Source organism: Halictus rubicundus, chromosome 10 (genome assembly GCF_050948215.1).
Source record: "Halictus rubicundus isolate RS-2024b chromosome 10, iyHalRubi1_principal, whole genome shotgun sequence".
Classification (NCBI taxonomy): Eukaryota; Metazoa; Arthropoda; class Insecta; order Hymenoptera; family Halictidae; genus Halictus; species Halictus rubicundus.
This window is the reverse complement of record NC_135158.1, coordinates 14404503-14419218: the sequence shown is the minus strand read 5'-3', so window position 1 is coordinate 14419218 and position 14716 is coordinate 14404503. Positions and strand designations below refer to the sequence as shown.

The 14716-nt window shown below is 40.1% G+C and overlaps 1 protein-coding gene across 3 annotated transcripts in view; it reads left to right on the top strand.

Moving 5' to 3' along the window:
• The first annotated feature begins 4036 nt into the window (after nt 1–4036).
• Nucleotides 4037–14716, top strand: part of LOC143358470 (semaphorin-1A) — a 592115-nt gene continuing 581435 nt past the window's right edge. For all 3 annotated transcript variants that reach the window (XM_076795645.1, XM_076795646.1, XM_076795643.1), the window contains exon 1: nt 4037–4485. The gene's annotated coding sequence lies outside the window, so the exon portion shown is untranslated. The remainder of the gene's footprint in view (nt 4486–14716) is intronic.

Here is a 14716-nt window from a genome sequence, read left to right as displayed (position 1 = left end):
GTCACTTTTTCTGTAATTGTCAGATTCGTGTCCAGCTCAATATTAATAATTGACCTCTTCGGTATTTTTATCGGTTTGCTCAACGGCAGTTGTCCCTACTTTAATATTTATAATTATTGAAACGTCGAATGTTCAAAGAATTAATGAGAAATCCGTGACATAAAGTTGCCCACGGGGCTTTGAGACAAATCACAAGTAACGGAATATAATATTTTTGGGAGTTATTATTTGAAAAGAAAACAAAAAAAAATGTATTACAGTTCCTTTTCATCGAAGTACAGTCACCGCGAAGTTTTTTAGTAGGCGAAGCGTTGAAAAATTGCATGTTTCGATTGTCCAGCAAGTACTTAAATTCAGAATTCTATTTAGCAACGTTATCGAGTGGTAGGTATACTTCGGTATACTTTTCGTTGGGGTCGTTGAGGGAAGCGTCGAGGGGCCGACCCTAAGCTTGGTCTCGAATTTCAGCGGGGGCCAACGGCGTTTGCACTCGCAATTAGTTTAAGTCGTCGCGCGGTTGTTACGCAGACGCATAATTCTGGTTTTTCCAATCGAATAACGATAATGCGACTAGGTTTGCATCGATCGGCGATATCCCGGACTCTCGAAGGTCAATGCGTTTCTGCAACGAAGGGGAAGGAAATGCTCGAGAACTACGAGCTGGTTCGCTGGACTCGGCTCAGCACCTTCGCGGCTCACCTGCGCTGAAACCTGATGCTGACGATAAAAATGAGAACAGGTTACGCGGCAGCTCGAGCACTAACGGCTGCGCTATACCTCGCAGCAGCGTGCTAAGCTACTTCGTGGAGGAAGCAAAATTTTATGCCACTGTTGCGCATTAACAGCCCAAAACCATCTGCCGTTTCCTGTCGCGTTAACTGTTGTACTTTTCCCTCGGACGATTGGATTCGTTTCGTGTCTGAAATGCGTTAAATTGCATTAGAAAAGAAAAGAAAAAACGAGGTCATCCGTGGTACGATTTACCTCTAATCCACGTCAAATCATACTATTCAGGAAATGGGTTCCGTCTAACTACTTGATGGTATCAAATGTGATTCATCCTAAGCGCGTCAAATTGTGTGCAGTTGAATTGGAAAAGGGGCGGTTTAGAAAATCAATGGACGACGCGTAATATCAGATGTCTCTTGAAACGATTCCGAAACGACGTTGCTACTTTTGCTAAACTGGAACGAAAAGCAATTCTTTAACGTTGTGTCCAAGATTATTTGTAATCTTTGTTTCTGATAAGAAACGATGCTAGTCTAATGGAAATTTGGTAAAGCGACGAAGACGATATTTTCTGGATAAACGGAGGCATTAATTTGTCTCGGCGAAAAGGAATGTTACAGTTTTCTGGAATTCTGCTTTGCGAGCATGTAATCGCGACGTAATCTTTTATGACGTTAGAGACGCGTGGAATTACTTGTGGTAAATGGGGCATTAATTTTTTAAATTACTTTATCAACGGCTTCAGCATTCTGCCACGCCCTCGTTGTACAGCGTCACGCAGTCTGCTGAACAATTGTACTCCATATCACATGCTGCCATAGCCGTAGTTGTCCACTAAACAGCCTGTGTGCTTCATTCGTGCATAGGCACATAACGCGCTGCAGTAGTATTTAAAGGAAACGGTAATTTAACGTTCAGCCACTTATCGTATTTGTTGTATTGAATTATACATTTTTCTTTTCTTCTCTTGTAAGATATCTGTGAAAGCGTTACTATATCAGCTGTACAAAGTTAACACTGCTGGTGTTGTTTCATGCACATGTACGCGTATATCTCATTGTTCGTAGATGTGCCTTAACAAGAACAAGTAGGTGCGAGGAGCGTATTATCTTATCATAGTAAAAACAAATGACTGTTCATACAAGCAGATGTTCGTATGAGCCCAAGCAATTTGTTATATCAAGAGAAATGTACATGAGAAATAAACAAATGTCGAACTTTATTGTTGTCAGTTTGTCGTGTTAAACAAATATCCTTTCACTGCAGAGACGACATAGATTAAGAGATCATACTGCGAGATCGTTTTCAGTTTATTTTTAAGTGAACAAAACCGGAGTTCAAGTAGCTGTTAAATAACATTTTTTTTTCGGGTATAAAGGTAGTGTAAAAAAAAGAGATTTTTTCAGGAAACATTAAGCAACGTTTTAGCTTCATTTTCATATTTTTATTATTACAGAAAATTACAAAATGGTGGAGTTGTATAACATTATCTAACTCCACGTCCAGCGAAACCTTGGTAGCTTGCACCCGGCGGTAAAAGTGACTCGATTATAAACAATAAAAAATTGTTGTATTAACTTAAAGAAAAATAGATTATCTGCGATGTGGCGTACAATTTTTTAATAATTTTGAAAAATGAGAAAATGTTGACCGTTGAAGGCAAAAATAGTTTTCACTGAAAAAATCAACTTTTTTGGGCAAGTTAATACAACAATTTTTTAAAAGTTGTATATTCCACAATATTCCACGGAGATTCTTGACGAGTCTTGTAGTAGATACTATTATTTAACATTATTTTGAAAAAGTAGTCATAGTACTAGTTACAAGCATGTTTTCTCGAGAAATTTAGAAGTTATAATAAAATTTGTTAAATAAGCATTGTATGGTTCCACTTGTAGAGTTTTCTGATACAACAATTTCTTTTTTAACAATTTTTTTACTGTTTAAAAAAAATTTTATTTTCGTTTTTTATATTCGCCGGCCCGAAAAATATGGGAATACTAATTTTCAAGAAAGTACAATAATTTTTTTTACGCATCCGCGATATTGAATCCGCCATTTTGTTTTTTTAATATAATTTTGACATCAGATTCATATTCGCCGGCCCGAAAAATATGAGAATACTAATTTTCAAGAAAATCCAATAATTTTTTTGGTTACGTATCCGCCATTTTGTTTTTGCAATTTTGACATCAGATTCATATTCGTTGGCCCGAAAAATATGGGAATACTAATTTTCAAGAAAATCCAATCATTTTTTTGGTTACGCATCCGCCATTTTGTTTTTTGCAATTTTGACATCAGATTCATATTCGTCGGCCCGAAAAATATGGGAATACTAATTTTCAAGAAAATCCAATAATTTTTTTGGTTACGCATCCATCATTTTGTTTTTTGCAATTTTGACATCAGATTCATATTCGCCGGCCCGAAAAATATGGGAATACTAATTTTCAAGAAAATCCAATAATTTTTTTGGTTACGCATCCGCCATATTGAATCCACCATTTTGTTTTTTGCAATTTTGACATCAGATTCATATTCGCCGGCCCGAAAAATATGGGAATACCAATTTTCAAGAAAATCCAATAATTTTTTTGGTTACGCATCCGCCATATTGAATCCGCCATTTTGTTTTTATGTAATTTAGACATCAGATTTATAATCAGCGACCCGAGAAATCTATGAGTACCAATTTCGAAGTAAATTGAAGTACTCCTTCCTATTTTGTCCACGTTTTGGTCCTTTTTGCCCACTGTGCTTCAGCTCATGACCAGCGCGCGTTAGATCGAACCTTCCTCTTTCGAACGAGCCCTTCGACCAGCGGCAAAATATTCTGACATAAGGACGAAAACTCGAGGCATCTAAAACCATTTTTTGACGGTAATGTAGTCACTCTACCTTATCGCGAATCTACGAATACCGGGCCCTTTAAACTGAATCAATAACACGCATATTTATCAGATTCTGTTCGAAGCGTTCGTCACGACTCGATATTAAAGTACAAGGGGTTAATGAAAGGTGCGCGATTAGGTTCAGTCGTACATAGGTTGTAGCCGTAAGAACAAACACGGAGGCATTTGATTGAAACTTGAAACGCGTGGTACATACATGTGTACATATTGCGTGTGCCGTGCGCCGTGGCCGGTAGGTATCGAAAAATCGTCGAAGGTTGAAGAAGGGACCAAAGAATGGTCGGAAAGGACGACAAGGTGGGGGAGCACGGTTCAGTGTGCAGCGCGATGGTGGGGATGATCGCGGGCGAAGTAGTGGGGTACAGCGGGAAATAGAGCCGGTAGTGGCGGCAGTTGCGTCTCGAACAGCGCGCGTGTTGTTCCGTTTCGCTCTGTGTGTGTGGCATCGCGCGACAGCGACTCGGTGGCTTTTACGTACCGCGACGAACCTCGTTTATTTTTTTTTGTTTTGTGCCGCGCCGTGTTTCGGCGTCCACGCCACGCGGTGTCACGACGGAAACCGTAACAACGTGAAACGTCCTAGAACCGGGACACAGTGGATTCGGTGGTGTTTTTACAAGTGTGTTACATTTCGTTCTGTGCGTTTAACGTTCGTTCAGTTAGTTCGCCAAGACCGGCTCTCTTCCTCTCGCGTAGGTTTTACCAAGGAGTTTTACTCGCTGGACCATTGGGAATTTTTTCTGTGCTCAACCTGTGCTTCGCCCCCCCCCCCCAGAGATAAATCCGCGTCGATTCCGATCCGAGTACACACGGCACGGCGATCCGGGTCCTACTGTCTTTGGTGAGTTTCCGATCTTCCGTCGGTTTTACGATCGCTCCTCGGGTTCCCGTCGCCGATACTCTCTCGACGCGACGGTGATCCGAGGATTTTCTTTTTGTAAACGCGTCATCGAATCCGGTGGACGAGCGGGCGCCGTCCAGTGTCAACGATCGAGCATTCTGATTGGCTCTCGGGCCGTTCTATCACTGTCTCGAACTGTACGAACACTTACCGTCTGTCAGCCAGCCGTTAAAGAAATGTCGTGAATACGAACCGTTGTCTGGTGCAATTAAGAATGCCGGTGGCGTGTAAGAGTCGCCGCGCCGTTTGGCACCGAGTGCAATAACGGTTGGTTTATTCTCGTTCGTACGTCTCTCTGTGCTGTGTGCTTCTTGTCATAAATAGTAAATACACGTGTGCACCGTCGAGGCGACGCGACGCGACGCGACGCGACGCGAACGTCACCGTGGAGCGTCGCCCCCTTGCGAGCTTCGCACACTACTCCGAAAATTAATACGCGTCCTTTTTCACGCTCTACGTGGATGTAGAGTAAACAGTGGTGGGGAGACATTGCCTCAAGTTTCGCGTTCACCGTCTCGGCGATAACAACACGCACTGGGTCAACGGTGGCCCGGCATCCGGGGTTTTGCAGTCGTGTCTACGGATTTTGATCAGAAACGCATAAAGTCCGCAGTCCGGCCAGCAGAAATGTAAACACGCACAGCTCGATCGTGTTTGCATTTATACAGTATCTCCAGAACTGTTATTTCGAAAAATATTTCACACGAAACTTTCTCTGTTTCGAGGTCAAAATCCAGTGCCGCTGTTTCGTTTGTAAGCATGAAGGGCACGTGAAGGTCATCTTTATACTTTTCAATGGAATCGTACAATTTTTTGACGCACTATTCGATGCATCTCGGTATTCTGATCAGTTTTGGATTGTTTGTAAACGAATTAACCAATATCGGTGAAATTTTCAGCATGGATATAATTTATTCAAGCGAATCAAACACATTTTTTAAATTTTCAATACAGGCTCGGATAAAACAGCTGAAAAAAACAACTTTTACTATTTCTTTTGCGATTCCAACCGATTCAAATTTTTTTCAAAAATTTCTTACACCTCGTCTAATAAACTAATCCTTCTAACTTCTCAATAAAATTCAAGTCATTTGATCTAATTTTTAAAAAGTTATGTTGCTTCAAATAGTGCAGACTCAGTTTTGCTCGTTAGTGTATATATTATTTAAAAAATGGCTGAAAACTTGGATAGACACATTCCTCTTATTTTTATAAAGTAATGTGAAATACTCACTTTTAATGCTCCGTAAACCTAGTGTTGTAGAATATAGAAATAATGTTGTACCAGCTCCGACTGGTTAGAATTACTGAGAAAAGAAATGTACGTAGCACGTGTGGCTTGGAATTGACAATTTTTATTTTGCATAAAAGTTCGCAATCTAGTAATTTTTCGTATGCAAGATGATGAAAAGTTTATGAAATACAGGTAGACGGCAATAATACATCTGCTGAACAGTTTAGGTATTCAGAGATGTGGGCAAACTTTTCGTTTCGGTTGGAATGCGCGCGGTTTACTCGGTATTGTTGCTATCGTTCGAAAACAATGGATTATCATTGCATTCCTTGCTTTTCTCCGATTTCCGCACATGCTTCGCAGCCTCCTATCAGAGAGCTCCGTATTCTTTCGAAGGTTCCCGGTCGCGTTCCAAGTATTTGATACAAACACGTTCTATCATCTGACATAATTTGTTTAAGATATTGATTATCCTTCTTCTCATTCTTGTTGCGAGCGAATCGTACAACAGTGGCCCGCCGAAGTATTCGAACGGCCTTCAAAACAGAGTTACAATTTTAAAATTGGGCCAAAACGATTTGACCTTTTTTTTTTAGCAATTAGGTGCACTGATTTACTAAACGACGCGCAAACAATATTTTGAAAAGATTGCTATCAAAATTCACAATGTTGGAGTAAACGAAAATATCGGCTCTCACGTCTGAAAAACATACAACAAACACTATTGAATTCCTTAAAGAAATCAACCGCATCCACAAAATCTAAAAACACCATAGAAGCTCGCCGCTAATGACCTTGATGCGACGTTGAACCTAAAAAAAAATATATATTTTTCATGTCGTAGGGGTTTGTGGTCAACAAGGGTTGAAAAGAGATCGCTCAAAGATAGTTGCACAAAGGATTGTAACATAATATTTCACCTTTAGTTTTATTTTACATTTTAAATCTACAAATCGTTCATAGCGTCACATTTTTGACCCTCTGCACTCCTTTGTCGAGTGTGACTCGACATTTAACAGGTGTTCACAAAATTTCGGAGTGCAAAGGGTTAAAAAGTACCGAATTGTTTTACAATGATTACAAACGGGTAAATTTTCACCCGGAGGGACGCACGAGGATTAGCGGATTTGCATCGGCAGTTATAACGGGTGGATATCATATCCGGTTGCAACATCTTTGTTCTGGTTTTGTTCGTTATCGATAAAAATCGCGTTCGGTACAGTCTGAACGGCTGCACGCGCTCGCGGCCTTTAACGAGGGAAATTGTTTGCGAGCGTTTGCAGTGTGACACATCGAAGGAGAAGAAAATGAAAAATAAAGCGCGCATGGTCGAGCGTGTGCGTATGTGCGCGACGGAAATTTAGAAAGTCGCGGCGAGTTGTGTATACATGGTGACCGGCTACTCGGCCATTTTGTGCGCTCGGGAACCGGTTTCGAGGTTTGCGCTCGAGGGGACCCACGACTCGAACGTAACGACGCATGGTGGCCGACCATAGCAAGCTTGTCACGGTGCGTCTCTATTACGCCGAAAGAAAACGTCCCAAATACAATATTATTGCCGATTATCATGCGCGTCGCGACGCGTCACGTCTCTTAACACGCATTGTCTCGGCCGCAGTCGTAGGGGAAGTTCCCCTAACGTCCGACGACACCTAATGCCGCGGACAGTGGCCCGTATCTTTAACATTTATAACTTTATCGAGCTGTTGCATCGTGCAAATTGCAGAGTGAATTGTAGCGTGTGCGCGTCTAAGAGGATATTTGCGATCGTCGCGAATCATTATTAATAGACTGCGGATCACTATGCAAAATAAAGATCGATGGTATCGTCCTTCATCGATCCTACGAAATAGGTGTCGAATGTCCTCCGCTCTTTAAGCATTCTGTACAGTCGAAAATAATAATTATCATGAAATACTTAATTTATTATGATAAGTATATTGTACAATACTTACAGAAATATTATTAATAGACTGCGGATCACTATGCAAAATAAAGATCGATGGTATCGTCCTTCATCGATCCTATGAAATAGGTGTCGAATGTCTTCCGCTCTTTAAGCATTCTGTACAGTCGAAAATAATAATTATCATGAAATACTTAATTTATTATGATAAGTATATTGTACAATACTTACAGAAATATTATTAATAGACTGCGGATCACTATGCAAAATAAAGATCGATGGTATCGTCCTTCATCGATCCTATGACATAGGTGTCGAATGTCCTCCGCTCTTTAAGCATCGTGTACAGTCGAAAATAATAATTATCATGAAACACTTTATTTATTATGATAAGTATATTATACAATACTTACAGAAATATTACTAACACTAGGTTTACGGAGCACTAAAAATGACCATTTTACATTACTTTATAAAAATAACATATCGATCAAAGTTTGTAGCCATTTTTTAAATAATATATACCCAAAGAAATCAATTTGTTAAATAATTGCTCATGGATGCATTTTTACAATCTGAATATTCGCAATTTCAAAATATTAGAATCCGACGGGTTTATGTTTGTAAGAAATAATTCACAACTATTGTATACATATCGATTCACTTGACCTGTACAATATAGAGAGTCGTGCCAATTAACAATGTTAATAATATTTCTGTGAGTATTGTACTGTAAGTAAGTACTGTACTGTTGTACTGTAAGTAAGTACTGTACTGTTGTACTGTAAGTAAGTACTGTACTGTTGTACTGTAAGTAAGTACTGTACTGTTGTACTGTAAGCATTACTTACGATACTATAGCACGCTGAACGTGCCTTCCGTTCAAGTGATTCGTGCCGCTTGTCACTGGACAGCTTACCGGTGCAGCGGCAAGAATCATTCGAGGCAACGAATGCTGCTGATCGCGTTACATGTCGCGTTGACAAATGCCTGCGAACGGTCTTATCCGAGAAAGTTGGACAGTTTTCACGTGGGTGTTGATAAATTTGAATGGATATTAATTGCGCGCGATATGGAGCGTAATGAAAGAGCGGCGTGCACGATGTTCGAGCGGAAGGAATGTTACAGCAGTTTAATGGAAATTACTTCATCACCGAATTAAATAGTCGCGTGTCGCGATAATTGCTTTAAACGAATCGCATAGACTGTCAATAATCGTTACCTGTTCGACGATAGTGTGCTTTTCGCATATTTTTCAGCGTGCGAATCTGAAGCTAAAATGACTTAAAATGACGACTTAGCCAAGCTTAGTGCAAGCTTGATTATTTTTAACTTTCCATCATAAGTACCTATTAGCAACCGAATTGTAAGTTGATTATGCAGAAATATTTTCCATCAATGGAAAGTTATTCAGACGAAATGAAATCGCACGTTTTAACCTGACATCTTGGAATTAAATTGCGAGGGGTTACTGACATTTAACATAGTTTTTCGAGAAATTCCAGAGTTCATCTATGTTAAACTGAAATTACGTGACGGTATTTTCGTGTAATCAAATTTTATAAATATAGAGGGCACAGGAATTTCTGAATTGCAACAATGCTGTTCTGCGTGAACGAATACGTTGAAACTTCCGTGTTAATTGTTAATCATTCTTCTGTGATATCGGTAAATATATCCCATATTTCACGCGTGTATAATTACACGGCCAACCAGTCGAAATTATTTCTATTGTCGCGCGTGCAACAAGTGAAACAATCGATTCGATAATTTTGCGAACAAGCAAACTTGTGGTCGCAGCGGTCTCGAAATAAGAAGTTTGAAATTGGTCATTGTTAGACGTTCGGTTAGATTTTTAGCTAAGTTTGCACTACCCTTCGGGAATTTGCTTTCATGCTGCCCAAGATTCGATCAAACATTAATCTCGCGGGCCGGTGTGTTTTTACAGTTCGATCACGATTTTCCTTTGTTTTATTACTGCGACACTTGGAAGCGAAATTTCATTGAAATTCGAGAGCTTCAGCGGGAAACCCAATCGGAGTTCAGTGACTGGCAGTCTCTCTGTCGCGTGATTCAGAGTTGTCCGTAGGAAATGTGTATCGATCGCTACCATGACGCCTATTGCTGGGAGAGTGGTACCTATTGTTCATAATAAGCGAATTAGTTTCTTTTGTAATAGCTCGAGTGATGCGAAGGTCGATGCGCGCGACTCCCTGAGAGCTGCTTATTGAAATTTAACAAGGCCCGTGCTCGTCGTGCTCGACGAACGTTTTTAACTCGGTTATGCAATATTCTTTCCTCGAGATTTATATCCAATCGATAGTTTCTGTCTGCTATCAAACTTTCTTCGCGGACTGTTCTAAAGCGATCATCAATTTACCAAGTTTAATTATGCCGATATTTCAGAAAGAAGGTAATAATTAAATGCATTTTTCTTTCGTCGGATCTCTCGGGAATTAAAATTTTGTTGTACTCGTTGCAGATAATATCGTTCTTCGTTCACGCGAGAAGGGACTTTAGGGAATGCAACTAAACAAATCCTAAGTCAACATTCGCGTTGCCAACGCTGCATGGGGTGGTATTGCGCTGCACGTGTATCCTAACGGCTCGAGTTTTTCTCCAACTTTCCCTGTAAGGGGCCTCGCGCTACTTTAATTATTAAATTGAATCGTCATTAACGCTAGGTTTACGGGACCCGTGAAAATGACGGGTTCTAATATTTTTAATCTACAATTATTGAGATCGCGAAGATCCGTCTACGTGGAATCGCTCAACAAACTTATTGCCTTAGGTATGAAATAGTTCACGAAATAAACTTAGGATGAATCTCCACGAATTTTTTACATACTAACAAAATTGCAAAAATGTCCTTATAAATTCTAAAAACAACAAGATTCACAACTTGCCGTTAACGTTGAAATATTTCACGAAATAAATATTTCCTCAGGTATATATTATTTAAAAACTGGCTGAAAACTTGGATAGACACATTCTTCGTATTTTTATAAAGTAATGTAAAATACTCACTATTAATGTACACCTAGTGTTAAGCTGATGTTCTTTTCATACTTTCCAGTGGTTCTTAGCACCGTCACGAAAAAATTCTCAAAATATTGTTTACATTATAAATTTTGCTCGTAGATGATTAAACATTTAAGTATCGCGTGAGGTGTTACACCAATGCACATAAAATGAAAACAATTAGAATGGAGATATTCTGGGTCGGAAAAAGAAGTTTGTCAGATTGGAGAAACCTACTGGGAGGCTGCGGAATAATTCAGTATGAACGAGCACAAGTTTGTTATGAAGCAAGTTTTATTTCGAAGTCTGGAGAAGGTTCACCTTGGAAGACGGCGAATATCGGTAGAAACAGATAGGCCGGTATCAAGATGGGCGAAGTGTGTCACGTTTGTTAAATAAATACGTGGCGTAACCTTTCGCGTGATACAGGAACTTTCATCAAGCATTTACGAGCCCTTTCGCCCCGGAGAAAATGCGAAAAACACGTATTTATGAAAAATGCATATAATAATACATAGCCGTTCGAGAGCCGTTCAGGCAGAGAGAAAGTATAGTGATATATTGCCCATCTCGATGCATATAGACGTAGATAAATATACGAGGTTAATATGCGGAATGTTTTTTCCGGCTAGATCGAACGATTCTAATATTGTTTTCCACCGATTATGCCAGTTATAATTACAAAACGGTCCGGTCGCTCACGTGTCGTTGCATCATAAATATTAACCAACATGGAAATTAGCTGCAACGCACGCTGCATTTTGCGAGAAGAAGAAATAGAAAGTTACCTCGTTGAAAAGGTTGATTTGCATAAATAATAAATACGATGCAGTGTGCCCCGGTATAATTTTCTTAATCGACATATCGAACCATTATTATCCCGATAAGCCGAAGAATAAACAAGAATTGGATTCGATTCGATCGTATCGCCGTTGTACGAGCCGAATTCCCATCGAACTTTTTCCACCGACTATGCATAATGTATGCCAGTGATTATTCGGGATCCTAACATGCCCGACAATCTTAACGGCGAAGTGCAAAGTTGGCGTTATTCCATTCTGGTCATTTGTCACGAGCCGGAGTTGATACACCGGTAGCGTGAATAGACGATTCATGTAAATCCGCGGAACCGAGCGGTTTTCGTATTATTCTAATTGGCAAACTTTCAGTTCCGCTGGAAATTTATGAACCCCTCTTCTTGCCTTACCGCGTACGCGCACGGTGACCTATGCGCGACGATGATTCATCGGTCAGCATCTTGTTATGTGGTCGCGTTGATTGGACACGATCTATTAAATATTAAAAGTAACCGTAAGCATCGTCTCGGCTGCCAACTCTTTCGCGACTGAAATGCACCGAGCGATTGTCTTGTTTGCTCCGGATTCGGTGATAAGGTGAATTATCTCTTCAACCTGAGCGTTCTGTCAGGGTTAAATTTTCTTAGTTCAGACTTCGAATGCGAAATCAATTTTGCCGTGATTAAAATTCACAAAACTGTGGGCGAACTTAATCTGTAGCCATCTTCTGCCAATAAACGAGTCAACAAAGATGCATTTATGAAAGAAATGGGTAGCCGCAGTTTGAGACAGTAAAAACGTAAGAAGAATTGAAAAATTCTGTTATCACCATAAGGAGGATAACTTTTTTAAAATTATAGACCAAACGACTCGAGGGTATTCGAAAAGTTGGGAGCGTTAATTTATTAGACGAGCTGTACAAAATTTTATCCAAAAATTCAGATAGAAAATCAATGTTTATTTCACTCGAGGTTGTTGCAACTCAGGCAGAAAAATTGGATCTTGCATACAGAGTTTAGTAATGAGAAATATGAATATTAAAAATACAATGACCAGACTAGAATTTCAAAACACAGGGAGTGTAATAAATAAATATCATAAAGAGTGTAATAAATAAGTTGAAAGTAAATTCTCTGAATCTTTACACTATCTCAGATTGAACCCACCATTTTCACTAACCAACCAGCGAATTAACAATTGATACGCTTTGACACTGAAATGTTTATTTGCACGGAGTAGTCGGTTGGAGTTTCAAAACACAGAGAGAGAGAGTAATAAATAAATATAATAAAGAGTGTAATAAATAAGTTGAAAATAAATTCTCTGAATCTTTGTACTATCTTAGATTGAACCTACCATTCTCAATAACCAACCAGCGAATTAAAAATTGATACGCTTTTACACTGAAATGTTTATTTGCACGGAGTAGTCGGTTGGAATTTCAAAACACAGACAGAGTAATAAATAAATATAATAAAGAGTGTAATAAATAAGTTGAAAGTAAATTCTCTGAATCTTTACACTATCTCAGATTGAACCTACCATTTTCACTAACCAACCAGCGAATTAAAAATTGATACGCTTTTACACTGAAATGTTTATTTGCACGGAGTAGCCGGTTGGAATTTCAAAACACAGGGAGTGTAATAAGTAAATATAATAAAGAGCGTAATAAATAAGTTGAAAGTAAATTCTCTGAATCTTTACACTATCTCAGATTGAACCTACCATTTTCAATAACCAACCAGCGAATTAAAAATTGATACGCTTTACACTGAAATGTTTATTTGCACGGAGCAGCCGGTTCGCAGTGGTAACGTGGTCGCAAACAGTTGCCTTGCTTTCTTCAAATAATGGGTGTTTATGGTGACTAGACCGTTCGTCAGCCGGACACGTATCCGTGGCTTGGAGAATACGGTAACCGCGCCGTTCCAGAGACCATCGGTAAGGATGATCTTTATTAATTTCTCGGATTGCGCGTTCGCGGGGTTACGTTTGTGGGTGTAGGTACCGGTATCCGAAAGGTAAGCATTCGCGTTGCTCCTCTCCGGTCATTAATGTCATCGGCTACAGCTGATACCGACAGCACAAGTGGACTATTCATGCTAAAGTTGAGAATCATGTAGGTAGGCTCGCGGAAGAGAAAGTGCCGGGTTCTTGCGTTCATATATAACGTCGACGTCGAAGAACACCGACATTCGCCAGATACGTCGTAGCTACATGCTTTTCCTGTTCTCGATTCAGGTCCGTCTAGACAAAACATTCTTCCTGCCCCTTCCCCCCCCCTTGCTTTTGCTCTCCCACTCTCTTTTTTATTTTTCTTTTCGTGGCTCGATGAACGTCGATGCAGGGTGGTGGGGGTGAAGAAGAAGAAGAAGAAGAGGAGGAGGGCAAAGAGAAGAGAAGTCGCGGATATTCGGAATCGTGCCAAGTAGATATTTATACGATAACGAGGATCACTGTGATGGTCGAAATCCGAGGGAACAGAGTTCTTTCACAGGCTGCGTAGCCTGAATCTTCCACGGGGCAACGAAACTGATACCTTAACGAGATGTCGTTATCCCTCTTGCTCCATATTTTCACCCTTCAACGGCTGCCTTTTGTTCGGCATTCGCGCCTTTCCCTCGCATTGTCACTCGGCTCCCTTTTGTGCCAATATGTATTACTAATTCGGAAATTCTGGAACCAGTGTTCCAGATTCCCACCTCGACACCGAAACCCTGAATAAATCGTGTTCGCCATCGAAATTTTCCCTGGTCTTTTCGAAAGATGCTTCGGTATGTCTCTCTACGGCTTGTCAAAGTATTATGTCGCGTGTAATTTATAGGTATCAGTGTTGATTGTTGGGATCGTTTCTTTGTGGGATTAATTCGTTCTTGGTTTAATGGTCGGATGCTACGGAGGAGCGTCCTCTGTGTGTATCTATAGGGTGACCTCGGGTTTTCTGACCGAACCGTTAACGGCACATTCTGCTCGGGCTACGCGAGCTTATCTTGTTTATCTTTGCAACGAAATATTTATGGTTACGTGAATGTAACGTAATGCAAAAATTAGTTGTTGTAGTTTCGGTGCCCTGTACGAAGTTGAAGAGAACTAGCAAAATTCAAGCAATAATCTAGATAATCGATGATGCAACGATCGCTGTGATAGTAAATACCTACGTGCCGTATTTACGAGAAGTTATAGCAGGAGAGATCAGGATAAGGTGACCAG